The sequence below is a fragment of the Cottoperca gobio genome, chromosome 20 (genome assembly GCF_900634415.1).
Source record: "Cottoperca gobio chromosome 20, fCotGob3.1, whole genome shotgun sequence".
Taxonomy (NCBI): domain Eukaryota; kingdom Metazoa; phylum Chordata; class Actinopteri; order Perciformes; family Bovichtidae; genus Cottoperca; species Cottoperca gobio.
The window spans coordinates 7,703,419-7,715,043 of NC_041374.1; positions in this window are offsets into that span (position 1 = coordinate 7,703,419).

Genomic DNA, 11,625 nt, shown 5'->3' on the forward strand with positions numbered 1-11,625 from the left:
AGCGGTGTGTGTTGTGCAGCAGAGTGTGTTGTGCAGCGGAGTGTGTTGTGCAGCAGAGTGTGTTGTGCAGTGTGGTGGTGATGGCCTAGTGGTACACTTTCCAAACTGTACACCAGGTGGTTGTGAGTTCAATACCAGGGCTGCCACCATTGTACCCCTGAGCAAGATACATAACCTTGAGTTGTTCCAGAGAGACTGTCCCTGTAGTTGGTTCACTGTCAGTTGCTCTGGATACAGTTGTACTGCAGTGTGTGTTGAACAGTATTGTGTGTCTCTACAGCTGTGTGTTGTGCTGTTACTCCTCTCAGTGTTGTAAAAGATGGCTCTCATTTGGCCTGCAGACAGTTATTAAGTTGTAGCTTATGGAACACAATATGGCCTGAATATTCAATATCTTCATTAAACAATTACTGCTTCTTTGTTAAATTGCTCGACCAGCTAATCTTGTTAAGCCATTTGCCTGAAGACGAATTCCATGAAAGGTGAGACAGGCAGCGACACGTCTGAGGCGTCGCTCTCATGACTGTACGAATGTGTTTGTACTGGGAAGGCTACATCATTATTATTATTATAATATATATTATTATATATGTACATATATATGAACATATTATATATATATATATATATATATCCTCTCTGGGAACCATCACCTTATCGTGGTGGAGAGATTTGTGTGTCCGTATGAACCTGAGAGCTGTGTTGTCTGGAACCTAGTGCTCCTGGTAGGGACTCCCAAGGCAAATTGGTCTCAGGCGAGGGGCCAGACTAAGAATGGTTGAAAAAACGACTTCATGAAAAAAGGGAAAGGAAAGGAGAGACCCTGCCCGGAGGAAGTCCGGGGCCCCCGTCTGGAGCCAGGCCCAGAGGGAGGGCCCGACAGCGAGCGCCTGGTGGCCGGGTTTGCCACGGAGCCCGGTCAGGCACAGCCCGAAGAAGCTACGTGGTGCCTCCCATCCATCCATCCTGTGGGCCCACCACTCATGGGAAAAACCGCTGGGGTCGGGTGGCAGTGATGGTCAGGGACCTCGACAGACCAGACCCGGGCAGCAGAGGCTGGCTCTGGGGACGTGGAACGTCACCTCTCTGTGGGGGAAGGAGCCGGAACTAGTGCGGGAGGTGGATCGCTACCAGTTGGATCTGGTGGGGCTTACCTCTACACACAGTCTTGGCTCTGGAACCGTACTCCTGGATAGGAGTTGGACTCTACGTTACGTTACGTCTACCGCTACGTTGGAGTTTACCCCGGTGGACGAGAGAGTCGCCTCCCTACGCCTTCGGGTTATGGGGGGGAAAACTCTGACTGTTGTTTGTGCCTATGCCCCAAACCGCAGTTCGGAGTATTCGGCCTTCTTGGAGACCCTGAATGGAGCCCGGCTCCAGTAGGGGACTCCGTAGTCTTGCTGGGAGACTTCAACGCACACGTGGGAAGCGATGGAGAGGGGTGATTGGGAGGAACGGCCTCCCTGATCTAAACCCGAATGGTCGTTTGTTGTTGGACTTCTGTGCTAGTCATGGAATGGCCATAACAAACACCATGTTCGAACATAAGGATGCTCATAAGTGTATGTGGTACCAGAGCACCCTAGGCCAAAGGTCAATGATCGATTTTGTAATTGTATCATCTGATCTGAGGCTGCATGTTTTGGACACTCGGGTGAAGAGAGGGGCGGAGCTGTCGACTGATCACCATCTGGTGGTGAGTTGGATCAAGGGGTGGGGGAAGACTCTGGACAGACCTGGTAAACCCAAACGGGTAGTGCGGGTCAACTGGGAATGTCTGGAGGAAGCCCCTGTCCTGAGGATCTTCAACTCACACCTCCGGCGGAGCTATTTAGACATCCCTGTGGAGGTTGGGGGCATTGAACCTGAGTGGGCGATGTTCAAAACCTCTGTTGCTGAAGCTGCGGTGATGAGCTGTGGTCTCAAGGTCTTAGGTGCCTCAAGAGGCTGTAACCCTCGAACACCGTGGTGGACCCCGGTGGTCAGGGAAGCCGTCCGACTGAAGAAGGAGTCCTTCTGGGTTATGTCATCCGGTCAGAGGCAAAGCAGCGGGTGTGGGAGAAGTTCGGAGAAGCTATGGAGAAGGACTTTCGGTCGGCACCAAGGTGCTTCTGGAAAACCATCCGGCACCTCAGGAGGGGGAAGCGAGGAACCATCCAAGCTGTGTCCAGCAAGGGTGGGACCCTGCTGACTTTGACTGAGAAGGTTATCGGGTGGTGGAAGGAGCACTTTGAGGAACTCCTGAATCCGACTAACACGCCCTCTATGGTAGAGGCAGAGCTGGAAGCTGATGGGGATCATCGTCAATTTCCCTGATGGAAGTCACTGAGGTAGTAAAACAACTCCACAGTGGCAAAGCCGCAGGGGTTGATGAGATCCGTCCAGAAATGTTGAAGGCTTTGGGTGTTGAGAAGCTGTCTTGGTTGACACGCCTCGTCAACATTGCGTGGAAGTCTGGGACAGTGCCTAGGGGTTTGCAGACCAGGCTGGTGGTTCCCCTATTGAAAAAGGGGGACTAGAGAGTGTGTGCCAACTACAGGGGTATCACACTTTTCAGCCTCCCTGGTAAAGTTTACTCCAAGGTACTGGAAAGGAGGGTTCGGCCGGTAGTCGAACCCCTGATTGAAGAGGAACAATGCGGATTCCGTCATGGACGTGGAACAATGGACCAACTCTTCACTCTCGCAAGGATCCTGGAGGGGGCCTGGGAGTACGCCCATCCGGTCTACATGTGTTTTGTGGATCTGGAAAAGGCGTATGACTGAGTCCCCCGGGTGGCCAACAGATGCATAACGCATTCCTAGCCGTATGGCAGAAATGAATTTTCATATGCGCCAGCATACGTTTCTGCCATACGGAACTGTGTGACAGGGCCTTAAACTAGGCTAAGAAGTCTCAGAGCTACAGAAACACTGATATTAATGTAAACGAAGACATGTTGTGTCTCTGATGAGAGACACCGTGTCCGAACTTGCTTGCATCCTGTAAGTCTCTGTTTCAGCTGCTCGTGTCTGCAAACAGCATCACCTTCTGTCTTCAGACACAAACAGTCCTCCTACACAACCTGCAGGAAACTGTCCCTGAACTGTGTGACTGTGTGTCCCGATGCAGTCACACAGCGCAGCGCGGTGAGGGAACTACCATCTCTCTACACAAGGAAGCAGCAGACAAACACAAGCAGTATGATGAATTATCTGCGTCTGAATCTGAGGACAGCAACATCAGAGGCTTTTTAATAATAATAATAATCTTTATTTATCGAGCACTTTTCATACAAGAGATGCACTTCTAAGTGCTTCACAAAAACAAAATGCAACACAATTAATAAAATATGCAAAAATACACAAGTGAAATACAAAACCATTAGACCATTCAGAAAATGAATAATTAGTGAAGAACATATTAATAATTATATTAATTACGAGCTAAAAAAATAATTATTCGGTTTTAATATGGTCATTTAAAGATGTTCATGTCTTATAACTCTCTGTAGAGTATTCCATACTTTGGAGCATAGTTTAAATATTATTCTCTTGAGTGTATAATTGTGTGAGTTTAAAAAGCAGCAGTAGAAGATCTGGTGAAGGGTTATAAAGAGTCTGTAATGTAGAGCTTTAAAAACACTATAGTACTCTGTGACTTCCTCATCTTGTACCTGCTCAGTCATTGCTATTATAAGTTACTATAAGTCATTATCATTCACTACCATTGTTTCACTTTGGTTACTTTTTTATTTCACGTTATTATAACATGTTTTCTCTTATTAATTGGACACTTTCAGGTAGTTACTTGCTTTTGACCCTATTTTCAGCTTGTTCTATGTAGTTTTATGACATTTGTGTTTGTATTTGTTTTGTATGTATTTCCCTAAACATCTTTTGCTTCTGCACAGTGTTGTGGTTGACAGTATACTTTAGATCATATAGCAGGTGATAGCATCAGTTAGCTTCACACAGCCTCAGAAGGATGGAGGTGTCTCCTCTGTTTGCAGTTCAAATAATTTCAACTTTGACCTTGATTGCAGCTGAACTTTGAAGCTGTATGAAGGCAAGCAGAGGAGGTAACCATAGAAACAAATCTAACTAGCTGCCTTCACCGCGAGGCTCTTCCCGACCTCGCGGTGAGCGACGAGAACATTTCCTATCATGTGAAGACAGTTTTAGTTCAAAGGTACAGCGTTCTTCCTCTGAGCTGCAGCTTCATTGTTTACCATAAGCTGAACCTCCTAACAAGCTCCGACACCGTGCAGCCCGCCAGGAAACAGCAAGCTCAGTCCGGAGCACAATGACTGTCTTTATGTGTGTCAGCATCTCCGGGAAATCACCTTTCTAATCTGTCTGCTGTTCAGACTACTGTCGTATTTTTATAGTAATTATAGTCCCCTGTCCATCTATCTTTTTCCACAGCTTTCATGTTGCTGATCTGTGAAGCACAGCGACACACACACACCACTGAACATAATACTACTGTACATACATTTACATAGGTATTTGATATTATACGAGTATGACTGTGGATCAGATGTTTATATTTGTGTTTCTAATGGTGTTCTATTCCCAGAGGAAAGGAATCTGAATAGGCTTGAAGGGGCACAGTGAGTGTGTGGCATCCACATCTGCTGTAGCATCTCTGAGAGAAGATGATGCCACCACCTTTCAGCAGAGAACAACAAAGATGACCATGCATGAAAAGTTAGTCAGAGAGCAAAAAATGAAATAAAACTCTAAATTAGGATTGCGTACACCCTGGGCATTGATGGAAAACCAGTTCTTATTGTTCCTGTACTCCTCAGCATCAGGAGTTGATGGACACTTGGGAACATGACATCCATCTATGCAACCAATCACTCCTGGGAAGTGGTCACATTCATAGAATTGCACTTTAGTGTTGGCTTGGGCAGCAGCATCAGGAAACCTTATATAAATACTCCTCAATTCACAAATGGCCTTGCAGACTTTGTGAACTATTCTACAAATAGTTGCTTCACTGACGCCACACAAATCACCAGTTTCCTAATGAAAAGTTCCAGTTGCCAAAAACTTGGTGCGAAGTGGGTAAAGGCCTTCCTCTTTGAGACAAGGAGGAAAGGTTAGACTAGGGGTCTTCAACGTTTTTCAGGCCAAGGACCCCCAAACTGGTATAACATGAAGCAGGGACCCTCTACTGCAGCGGTATTCAAACGAGGGGGGGTGCTGTCAGAGTTCTGTGTGATGAGGGTGGGAGATGTGAATGTGCAAAAACAATATATATTTGTTTTTATAAAATAATATTTGCTTTATCTACAAACAGTTTTGCGCCCCCCCCTGCAGTACTTCCCCCTGTTGAAGAATTATGGGCTAGACTCAAGCATATATATTATTTGCAATGCATTTTCCTTGTACATTCTAAAGCGGTCTGGAAAAGTTATTTCATCCTAGTTATTTAATGGATTACTCCTATCAACAAGTATTTGTCTGGCTGATCTCTGCTGTGCATGTTCATCTTCATTTAGGTAATCCAAGTATTCCTCTCCGGGAACCATCACCTCACCGTGGGTAGAGGTTTGTGTGTACCTATGAACCTGAGAGCTGTGTTGTCTGGAGCCTTGTGCTCCTGGTAGGGTCTCCCAAGGCAAATTGGTCTCAGGCGAGGGGCCAGACTAAGAATGGTTCAAAACGACCTCATGAAAAAAGGGAACGAGAAGGAGAGACCCTGCCCGGAGGAAGCCCGGGGCCCCCGTCTGGAGCCAGGCCCAGAGGGATGGCCTGACAGCGAGCACCCGGTGGCCAGGTTTGCCACGGAGCCTGGTCGAGCACAGCCCGAAGAAGCTACGTGGTGCCTCCCATCCATCCATCCTGTGGGCCCACCACTCACAGGAAGAACCGCTGGGGTCAGGTGCGCTGTCACACGGGTGGCAGTGATGGTCAGGGACCTCGACGGACCAGACCCGGGCTGGCTCTGGGATGTGGAATGTCACCTCTCTGTGGGAAAAGGAGCCGGAACTATTGCGGGAGGTGGAGCACTACCAGTAGGATCTGGTGGAACTTACCTCTACGCACAGTCTTGGCTCTGGAACCGTACTCCTGGATAGGGGTTGGACTCTATTCTTCTCCAGAGTTGCCCAAGGCGTGAGACGTCGGGCGGGTGTGGGGATACTCACAAGCCCTCGGCTGAGCACCGCTACATTGGAGTTCACCCCGGTGAACGAGAGGGTCGCCTCCCTACGCCTTAGGGTTATGGGGGGGAAAACTCTGACTGTTGTTGGTGCCTATGCCCCAAACTGCAGTTTGGAGTATTCAGCCTTCTTGGAGACCCTAAATGGAGCCCTGCAGGGGGCTCCAGTAGGGGACTCCGTAGTCTAGCTTGGAGACTTTAACGCGCACGTGGGAAGCGATGGAGACACCTGGAGATTGGGAGGAACGGCCTCCCTGATCTAAACCCGAATGGTCGTTTGTTGTTGGACTTCTGTGCTAGTCATGGAATGGTCATAACAAACACCATGTTCGAACATAAAGATGCTCATAAGTGTACGTGGTACCAGAGCACCCTAGGCCAAAGGTCAATGATCGATTTTGTAATCATATCATCTGATCTGAGGCCGCATGTTTTGGACACTCGGGTGAAGAGAGGGGCGGAGTTGTCAACTGATCACCATCTGGTGGTGAGTTGGATCAAGGGGTGGGGAAGACTCTGGACAGACCTGGTAAGCCCAAAGCAGTAGTGCAGGTGAACTGGGAACGTCTGGAGGAAGACCCTGTCTGGGAGATCTTCAACTCACACCTCTGGCGGAGCTTTTCAAATATCTCTGTGGAGGTTGGGGGCATGGAACCTGAGTGGGCGATGTTAAAAACCTCTGTTGCTGAAGCTGCGGTGAAGAGCTGTGGTCTCAAGATCTTAGGTGTCTCAAGGGGCAGTAACCGTGGTGGACCCCGGTGTTCAGGGAAGCTGTTCGACTGAAGAAGGAATCCTTCCTGGTTATGTTATCCGAGAGGACTCTGGAAACAGTTGCAGGGTACCGATGGACTCGAAGTTTGGAGAAGCTATGGAGAAGGACTTTCGGTCGGCACCAAGGTGCTTCTGGGAAACCGTCCGGAACCTCAGGAGGGGGAAGCGGGGAACCATCCAAGCTGTGTACAGCAAGAGTGGGACCCTGCTGACTTCGACTGAGAAGGTTATCGGGTGGTGGAAGGAGCACTTTGAGGAACTCCTAAATCCAACTAACACGCCCTCTATGGTAGAGGCAGAGCTGGAAGCTGATGGGGGACCATCGTCAATTTCCCTGTTGGAAGTCACTGAGGTAGTCAAACAACTCCACAGTAGCAAAGCTGCAGGGGTTGATGAGATCCGTCCAGATATGCTGAAGGCTTTGGGTGTTGAGGGGCTGTCTTGGTTGACAGACAAGTCTTGGACAGTGCCTAGAGGGTGGCAGACCAGGCTGGTGGTTCGCCTAATCAAAAATGGGTCAAGAGAGTGTGTGTCAACTACAGGGGTATCATACTTCTCAGCCTCCCCAGTAAAGTGTACTCCAAGGTGCTGGAAAGGAGGGTTCGGCCGATAGTCAAACCTCTGATTGTAGAGGAATAATGCGGATTCCGTCCTGGTCGTGGAACAACGGACCAACTCTTCAATCTCGCAAGGATCCTGGAGGGGGCCTGGGAGTACGACCAACCGGTCTACATGTGCTTTGTGGATCTGGAGAAAGCGTATGACTGAGTCCCCCGGGTGATACTGTGTGAGGTTCTGCGGGAGTATGGGGTGAGGGGGTCACTTCTGAGGGCCATCCAATCCCTGTACGCCCAAAGCGAGAGTTGTGTCAGGATACTCGGCAGTAAGTCGGACTCGTTCCCAGTGAATGTTGGCCTCCACCAGGGCTGCGCTATATCACCAATCCTGTTTGTAATTTTCATGGACAGGATATCGCGGCGTAGTCGTGGAGGAGAGGGGTTGCAGTTCGGTGGCCTGAGGATCTCATCGCTGCTCTTTGATGATGTGGTCCTGATGGCGTCATCGGTCTGTGACCTTCAGCAGTCACTGGATCGGTTCGCAGCCGAGTGTGAAGCAGTTGGGATGAGGATCAGCACCTCAACATCTATGGACATGGCTCAAACCGGTGGATTGCCTACTCCAGGTAGGGAATGAGCCCTTACCCCAAGTGAAGGAGTTCAAGTACCTCAGGGTCTTGTTCGCGAGTGAAGGCACGATGGAGCGAGGGATTGGCCGGAGAATCGGAGCAGCGGGGGTGGTATTGCAGTCGCTTTACCGCACCGTTGCAACGAAAAGAGAGCTGATTCAGAAGCCAAAGCTCTCGATCTTCCGGGCGATCTCCGTTCCTACCCTCACCTATGGTCATGAAGGCTGGGTCACGAAAGCACGAGATCATGGGAACAAGCGGCCAAAATGGGTTTTCTCAGACGGGTGGCTGGCGTCTCCCTTAGAGATAGAGTGAGAAGCTCAGCCATCCGTGAGAGACTCGGAGTAGAGCCGCTGCTCCTTTGCGTTGAAAGGAGCCAGTTGAGGTGGTTCGGGCATCTAGTAAGGATGCCACCTGGCCGCCTCCTTAGGGAGGTGTTCCAGGTACGTCCAGCCCGGAAGAGACCCCGGGGAAGACCCAGGACTCGGTGGAGAGATTATATCTCCTCACTGGCCTGGGAACGCCTCGGGATCCCCCAGTTGGAGCACTGGCTGTGGCCCGGAGAACGGAAGTTTGGTGTTCCTTACTGGAGATGCTGCCCCCGCGACCCGACCCCGGATAAGCGGTAGACGATGGATGGATGGATGGAAGTATTCCATGCTGCCTCACAAACAAACAGTTGGACTTAAGCAGAGGTTAAACCTGCCTCCTAGAAGGATTCATTTAGGATTGAAATTAGTCAATTAGTCACTAGAGTATCTCTAATCCTCCCCCTTGCAACCAGTTTAGTTTAATCCAGAACAAGCTAAATCTAGGACTATTTTAAAATGAGTCTGTGCACGTCGCTTAGAGTTAGAACAACTTAAACGGGCATTTTAGTCTGGGACTAGGTTTGACCTCTGTCTGTGAAACCACCCCAGACAGTCCAGAGAGCACTGAATGGTGTGTGTGTGTGTGTGTGTGTGTGTGTGTGTGCGTGTGTGTGTGCGTGTGCGTGTGTGTGTGAGATCATATTCGGTTTAGTTATAGTGGTCAAGAGTTCATTTAGGATTTGGTTAATCTTTGTTACCGCCTGACTCAAGGCCGGCAACAAAAAGAGAGGCCACACATAGTCATAACCATCAAAAAAGGTTTATTTAACAAACATAAGCCTTACAAAGCAGCTAATGGGGTGTTTAACCAGGTAGGTCATCAGTTGTGTTAGCCGTGTGTGGATGGGTGAAAATATGATGTAATGTGTGTTGTAAGGTGCAACAAACCAAGCAAATGTAACAAGTGCTGCAGCAGGACAGCTGAGCGATGCCAGCTGTGAGCGAGCGGCCCAGCTGTAAGAGAGGCCTCTTATTAGAAGTGGGCCATCCTTTATGGCTTCTGTAGGCCCCGCCCAGATGGCAGGTACCAGCAGACACTCCCTTCCAGCTCCTCCGTAACTGCAAGAGAGCCGAGTTAGACATGCAGCCATACTAACGAGGGTCGTCACACTGTTACAGTACAAATACTGGATTCCATGAACCCTTACGTGTCTTTGCTGTGCCCAACATCGAAAGATTGTAATTCTCAAAATGTTAAACCTTTTCTTCACCCACATACTAACCATCTTTAACATTCTAATCCAAGTGGTACCCCAGGGTATGTTGTTTTCTGGAGGAGGCAAAACAACCTGGCAGAATGTAAGAATACATCGTTCATCCTGCAATTCTCCTCTCTGCCCCACCATCAGACAAGGCATGTGCACCACTTCAAACAGAAACCTGTACGAATCCTTCATTTTATACATCATCCTGGTTAGTTCTTGTGGTCCCGATGCCTTTTCTCTTTGCTAACTTGTGTCCAGCAGTGGTAGGAGGCTCACAGACGGTAGCAGAAGGTGAAGTTAGCTTCATTTCTCTCCATCTCTAGAACGCTTTGCACATATTCTCTCTTTGGATACGTTTTTTGCTTTGCAGTGACCCTTGAGTGAAAACAGGAATATAAACTTTTCCTGCCATTGTATCAGACTTTCACTGAAGGGATTTCCACACACATGTGCGTCTGTAGAACAGCCAATAGGAACACTCTCTGTCTGAAATAAACTGTGATTGGCCAAAGTCTCCTGTCACAGGCAGGAATTTGTAAAGCCTGGAAACAGAGCCAGGAGGAGGTGCAGAAGACTGATTTTCTCTGGATTTACAAAATGCTAAGAGGCTAGAAGGTTCTTATGGGTTTCCATTTTAATACTTTAATACAAAGTTTTTATTTGTGTTTGCATAAAGCACCAAGTGCCTGAGGTCAATACTGCAGATTAATGCAGAGTATGCAACCCATCCACCACCACCATCTTCTAACCATGATGCTGTTTCTATGCCTAAGCATGACCAATAGTTGCCTAATTTAAACCAGGACTCAGTTGTGAGTGAGTCATTTATAATGTGTAGACTGTTCAGAATGGGAGAATGGTGATGTTAGAGAATAATATATTGCAAAGGAAGTTTGGACAAATATTTTAGTGTTGACCTGCGTTTCCTTTTGCAAAGAAGTTTGTAAGTATTTCCCTTATTAATGTTTAAAATTTCACTCATCTCCTGTTATTAAGATTCGTCTGAGAGCTTTTATTGTCGTCCACCTTCAATAAATCAGAGGATTGTTTGAGTCACTGTTCTTCTGGAAGGATCGCTCTGATTGTTAACGTCAGCCTGCTGGTTCTTCAGAGCTCAAGCTAGGCTAATAAGAAGACATGTAAGAGGAGAATCCTTATGGAGCTCCTGTTCCATAGACCAACGTCAAACCTTTCATTAGTGTCTTCATTTGGGGTGTGGCACGACCTTTGCTAGCTGAACATTGGCCACTTAAGACTGGGGGATGGTGGGTGGGTGGTGTGGGGAGCAGAGACTCTTCGCTGCCGCTGCTGTTTGAAATAGCTTTCGCAATCTCATAATAATAGCCATCTTTGGTGCAATTAAATAATCAATTTTTCCCCTTATGGCCTTCACCTCCTGTCACATACATGCCTCGGGTTTAATATCCACCATAGATTGGGGAGGGAAGGGAGAAAGGGAGGATTCTGAAAAAGCTTGAGATGGAGTGCATGGAGGCAGGAGGGGGAGAGGAGAGAGAGAGGGGTCAGCAGAGACAGGGAGAGAGAGAGAGAGACAGGTCTTTTGTGTGTGTGTGTGTGTGTGTGTGTGTGTGTGTGTGTGTGTGTGTGTGTGTATGTGTGTGTGTGTGCAGATTAATTAGAATCCTCCTGGACTGCCATTAGAGCTCATTAAAAGGAGCCACAGCCATACAGGCATCAAACAAAGAGCTGGGACTGAACCCGCTCCAACCCCCACCACCCTGTGTGTGTGTGTGTGTGTGTATCTATGTATTTTCATTTATACAATCACACACACACACAGTATGTAGACGAAGCATTATGTTAATGATATTTCCCACTCTATTTGGCTGAGTCTCCACAGGACCTGTTAGCATAAATGATGCTCCCCCAGCTAGCTGACGGAGGCTCGCACGTCACCACTAAAGGGATGAATTAG